Raw genomic sequence first — 6,226 nt, 5'->3', positions numbered from 1 at the left:
TAAGGAGAGTCACTCTTAACAACAATTCATATCATGCATACATAGATCCATACATCTTTATGTCATAAGGACACCACACCATAACTTCTTTGTAAGTCTACTTGTGCAATGTACAAGTGAAGTCTTATACCCCTCACTCGCACTTAGTAGAGCTCATTAAGAAGTCAGAGGTATAATTCATATTCATGTTCATCTTCACATTCATGGTTCATATCATGGTCCATGTTGATGGTTCATATTCATGTAAATCATGCATTAACTCATAAAACATCATGTCATCATAGCATATATCGTAATCACTCTCAAAGCTTACTTATTCAATGCATGAGTGAAGTCTCATTTCTCCACTCACACTAAGTAACACCTCTTAAGTAATCATAGTACATAACTCATGTTCTTGTTCATAATTCATATTCTTTTTTTTGTTATGTAGGGAAATATAGCCTCAATCGACATAGACCATGTAAGATACATGAAATCCAGTGTCATGCCCCACACCGAAAGAGGTGTCCTAATTGTCGAAGGTAGAACTAACATGTTTAGCATTTAATGGATCCACTAGCTAAAGACCTATGTGGGCACTAAGTTTATGTGATAAGAAAATTGCTACTAGAAACCCGGACTAACTGAGGTAAAAGGTTTTCATTTCATGAGATAACTTGCCTTGAGAAGCCGGACTTTCTAACGTAAAAGCTTCCATCTCATATTCATATCCACTCAATTCTAAGCTTACTTCCCTTTAATATTCATGTTAAGTATTTAATTTATATTCATGTTCATGGAAGAATTCCTAACACTCAAACCAACACCGTATCATGGTAGCTCATAGATTCATTAGGTTAGAATGTCCTTTCAACCTTAGAAACATTAATATGTTAGTAAACCTTTCACATCATGTTCATAGTGTTTTATGAGAATAGATTTTCAATCAACACAACAATATTATAATAATCATAGACCATTCATGCATACTCATGTATAAGGGTATACGGGAAAGGATCTTGCAACAATACCACAATTAAACAATAGTCATAGGATCATCACTATCTAAGTGAATCTTGAGTTCATATACAATCCTTATCAACATGTACAAGCCCTAGCAAGTTTCCCTTCAAGGCTATGAATCAAGATCAAACCTAACTTATAGAATTTCCACATTAGATATAGGGATATCACGATTCAACAACTTAATCAATGTAAACATAATCAATTGTCAAGCAACCATAATCAATCAAGTCACAGCATAGTTCACAACTTAGAAGACGGGGGAATCATGGGTCCACGGGAGATTTTCATCATAACTAAATAATACTCCATTATTCCAATCATAATTCATCATAATCAACCATAATTGAAAATTTTAAAACATTTTATAGGAAGACCCATTACATAGATTGTACTACTAGGTTTTTGTGGAAATTGGAAGTTTTAAAAACCAAGTTTGAAGGGACTCTACAGGTGATAGCTACCCATAGATGAAAAGAATCCATAATTAAGGTTGATTTACACAAGAAAATTGGATAAGAAAGGCTGTTTCTTGAACCCTAAGCTTGAACTTGTTTTTACTCTTCAATGGAGTCTTCGAGGAGAAATTTTGGACAGGGGAGGTAGTTTCTAATTTTTGAATTTGGGCGATAATGAGTTGGTAAGGGTAGTTAATAGTCTTAAAACCTTAAATAAATATAATAAAACCATAAAAATAGACCCCTAAAACAAACTAATTAATTAGAAATTGACTACCTTTACCCCTCAATTTGGCCAAACTTACGCAAGCTTTAGGGGAGACCTAGGCCCACCAACCTACGGATAGTAGTGGGCTCACGGCCCGTCCTGCATGTCTGTGGTTTGGTTCAGAGGCTGGTGTTGACACTAATTTTGACTCTCCTCGATAGTAATTAACTAGCAAGCTTCTTGATTTTAAACAATTTAAAATAATTAATTTAATATATACATATATATACATATATATATACATATATATATATATATATATATATATATATATGTATGTATATGTATATATATATATATATGTATATATATATATGTATATATATATACATATATATATATACATATATATAATAGTATCCTCTTAGAGTTAGATCTTGATGGGGATATCACAACTATTCTACCTGGTGGGGGTGCCCATGTGACTCGTGATGGGCGTTTGATTATCGAATAAATTGAGTTGTCAACATGAAAGCGTAAGAACTCAACGGGATTCCCAGCATCTCGTAGAAAAAGAGTACATATATATATATATATATATATATATATATTTAGCTTTCAAGTTATTTTAAATAAGGTTTGACGCTTTTATATTGTTTAGCTAATGTATTTGTCTTACATAATTATTTGTACATTATTTAAATTTTATCAATATTCAAAAAAAATAATGATGGTAATATTTTGTTTCATATGAATATTTTGTTAACTATTTTAGCTTATATTTTGAATCTTTAGTTTATATTCGAATTAATTATTTTTATTTTGTTAACCGTAAGAAGCTTGTTTTGAATCAATTGGCCAATTCTCCTCCTCAGCCTTTTCTTTACGCCGAGTTAGCCTTCCCCATCAGCTAATCTCCAGGCCCAAGTTTATATCCTTTTTCCAAATTACAGCAGCAGAAAACATTTACCCTCAGTCCAACTTTCCCTCAAATTCAGCATCCCAAATTCCGAAACCGCCCCAGCTGACCCAATGTTTAAAATTCCCATTTAAATGCAATTCTCAACCCATCTCGCCGCCCAATCCCGTCCAGCCCAATTTAAATTCAGCCGACCCGGCCCAACCCCCATTTTATCTCCTTCACCAAAAGAAACCCAGAGCATCCACCTCCTCAACGCGTGCAACGGCACAAAATCCAAACGACCTCTGTATGTCGTTCTCCTTTTTCCTTAGCGTGCTTCTGAGTCTAGCGGCTTTTCCCAGAAAACGCGTCAGAACAGCAGTACAACGCCGTCTTCACGACGTTTAGCTATACGACAGAACAACGGGAAAATTCGGAGGGACGATTCACGGCGTTTACATACGTCCTTGTCTGCGTCTCCCTCGTTCCGTACGACATAGCAGTGCCGTTTCAAAAGCCTGTACATTCGTCCTTGCTCGCGTGGATGGGCGACACGTTGCTTTGCAAGAACGGATAAGTCGATCCGAACCATCAATCCGCCTTTTCCCCTTTAGGATAAGTTCGAATGTTTAGAAAATTTAGAGTCCTATTTTGGGTAAGGATGGGATTTTCAAATTTTGAACGGTTTGGAGGGTCGACTGGGGATTTCACAAGAAATTCAAAACCTTAATCTCGCCCTATATATATCTCTTTAACCTTTTGTAGAAAAAATGTTTACTCTTCATTAAAGGGGATAGAGAAAGCAAAGGAGTTGGGAATTTGAATTTTTGATAAAGTTTTGAATAGTAATACAACAAAGACGACACCAAGGCAAAAATATAGTTCAATACCCACAAAACGTATATAAAGGGGCTAGAGGAGAACTGATTTAGGTGTTGGTTTCCATATGTTGTTCGGATTTTCCTTATCGTTGCTCGAGCCGGAGTCTCTTTGGTGGTCGTGGAAGTTGCTGCTTGTTCTGCTCGTCATTCCAGTGTCGCTGCTCATAAAAAGGTAATACACTACCCCGTTTACACTTTTTTCCGATTTTAAGCCGTCGTAGGAGTCACTTATCCGCGGTTTTGCTTCTGTTTGCTATAAAATCCCGTTGGTTCTACCTCTCCGTTGTTTGTTCGCCTTTTGTTCTATTACTGGCGTTGTGCTTGTTGTGATATGTTTGTTCAGGTTGAGTTGGTCCTTTTATCTTATTTTCAAAAGGAATAATGTGTGTTTTTTTTAGATGATTTAAGGCTCATTCCACCCTATTTTCTTGCTTGCGTTCTTTTCGAATCTGCGGTTGTACGCCCCCTTTATTCTTTGTTCTTTTCGAGTTTGCACTTTAAGCTTGTGGTGTATATTTGCTAAATTGCTATGAGCGTCTATCCCTCCCTGTTACTCCCTTTTATGAAGTTGCATGTAATAAAATCCCATTCCTTGTCCATGGCTAGAAATTGTATTTTGTCTTACTTTGTTGATTTTATATGTCGGTCTAGTTCATAACTAAAATGTCTAGCTTCTTTTAGTATTATTCGGTCTAGTCACAATCGTGTTCACTTTCTTGGTTCGTTAGTTCCTCAGGAAAAAATGGTTTTTTTTTTGGACAGTCTGTAGTAATAAGTTTTGCAGTTCAGTTACTATTTTGTCCCCGTCCAAGTCTTAAGAGTTTTTTTAAAAAAAATTCGCCACTCTTTCGTGCCTGCAAATTCATGTCTTGATGGATTAAGTTTGTCATTTTCGTAAATTTATATGCTTTTCATTTAAATGTATGGAATATTATTATTTTCTTTAGCTATGTCGATTTTATTTGTCTAAAAAGCAAATGTTTGTTTATTTGGATATTACTTCGTTATGTTAAAGTCAGACTTCGGTTATTGCATGCTATTTTTGCCATCTTTCTTTTTACTTTATTTATCTTATCTCTTCTTAGCATACTGTCCTGAGAAGTTGCTATTGTGATGGTAACTTTGACATTGTGAGAGGTAGGATAGTATCATATTCTTTGTGGCTTGTTGTTTTCTTCGTTGTATTGGTAGCTAATATATACATAAATCTGCATACGTATAGACACTAAATAAAAATGCATAGGTATATATTTATATAAACAAATAGCCAAATTTTGTATCCGTTTGTTTTTTCATCGCTTGAGTTCTTATCTGCTTTAGCGTAGTTTTGCGGATTTATTGGCTGAAGTTAATATTTTTATGTCATGTTGCTTGTGAAGAATATGATAAGTAATGCAAGTATTTTAGTAAGAATTAATAGTAAAGATATTATTTTGGGAATGTGTCATCTTCCAGTTGGATTAGTTGTCTGTCCATTTATACTTTGCTTGCTTTTAACGTGGAAGCCTTATTAAAATGGTCTTCATGTAATTCATTAAAAATTAGGGAAATTTTAGTCGATTGACCTTTTGATTTGGCAGCATGGTTTGCTTTTAAATAAATGAAGACCTGACTGATTCCACAGCCATGCTATCAATGAATGTTGTTGTCCTTATTAAGTTTTATTATCGAACTCCTCTGTTATGCGATTGTATATTAATTCTTTTGTCTTCCTTGTTTCATGTAAAATCGGCTTAATTTCTCCATGAACTCTTTTTCCCGTATATCAAAGAGCCATAAAGGCTAAAAGTTTCTTATCAAGTCAATCCCCCATAAAGCCGATGGACAAATATGGAAATCAAAATCAGGATGCAAATCAAGAATCGAAGAAGCTTGGGATTAGGAGACCCGTTTTATTTTTGCATTTCAACATTGTATTTATTTTTGGGTATAAGCCCTTGTTGTCTTTTACCTTACTTATTTTGTGTGGTTATATGCTTAGTTTAGAACAGGTACGAAAGAAAGAAAATGGGTCAAAAATCCAAAACAGGTGGATCCAAAATTCCGGTCAAGGCGAACAGAACCCGGATCTGGACCCAAATCTCTTTCCCTCTCTCTATTCCTTTTTCCCTGTTTTACTTTATTTAGCTTATCCTTTTATGTGTCGTTAGTTTTAAGTTAAGAAACTTCAACTCCCCGTAAAACGCTGTTTTGGTTTTAACGACTCAATCTGAATCAAGTAAAGGCCTAAAAGATTTTACGAATTAAAATTGACTTAGATAAATAATTTTCTCTTTCAAATACAATCCAAAATATTTTTTTGGCTTTCTATTTTTCAAACAACTCTAAAGAGTATTTTTGTCGCAATTGTAAGTCTTAGCCAAATATAATGTTAGTTGTCGGATAGCCGTAATTAAGCTGAACGTCTTAAGTGATTTTAAAACCTTCCTAAGACGTTAATAAGAATTCCCGAACTCTTTTAAATATTTTCAAATGATTCTATTTGTTTAAGTCTTTTGAAATAAAGATTTTCTTAATTTTTCTCAAAATTAAGTGGCAACTCTAAAAAGTCGAAAACCTTAATTCTTTACTAAAATTTATAAAACAGCTGATCACTTGGAGTCCTTGACCTATGCCTCACACCTACGAGTTGTGGATGGACCTACGTCTAGTAGGTCCTGTAGGTCAAGCTATTATTGATAGCTTTTTGGAAGCCTCTTAGTCCTCCTGAAGGACCCTTGGAGGGGGAAGGGGGGTCATTCCTTGATGTTTAGGTCCTAAAACATTAATACTA

General features: G+C 34.7%; 1 long non-coding RNA gene across 1 annotated transcript; it reads left to right on the top strand.

Moving 5' to 3' along the window:
* The first annotated feature begins 2,600 nt into the window (after positions 1-2,600).
* LOC107018991 lies at positions 2,601-5,584 on the top strand. Its single transcript, XR_001456714.2, has 2 exons — positions 2,601-3,625; positions 5,225-5,584. It is a non-coding gene; the product is annotated as an uncharacterized LOC107018991 (long non-coding RNA).
* The last annotated feature ends 642 nt before the right edge of the window (positions 5,585-6,226 follow it).

The sequence above is a fragment of the Solanum pennellii genome, chromosome 5, assembly GCF_001406875.1.
Source record: "Solanum pennellii chromosome 5, SPENNV200".
NCBI lineage: Eukaryota > Viridiplantae > Streptophyta > Magnoliopsida > Solanales > Solanaceae > Solanum > Solanum pennellii.
Note: the sequence above shows the minus strand (reverse complement) of the source record. Positions and strands in the feature narration are given on the sequence as shown.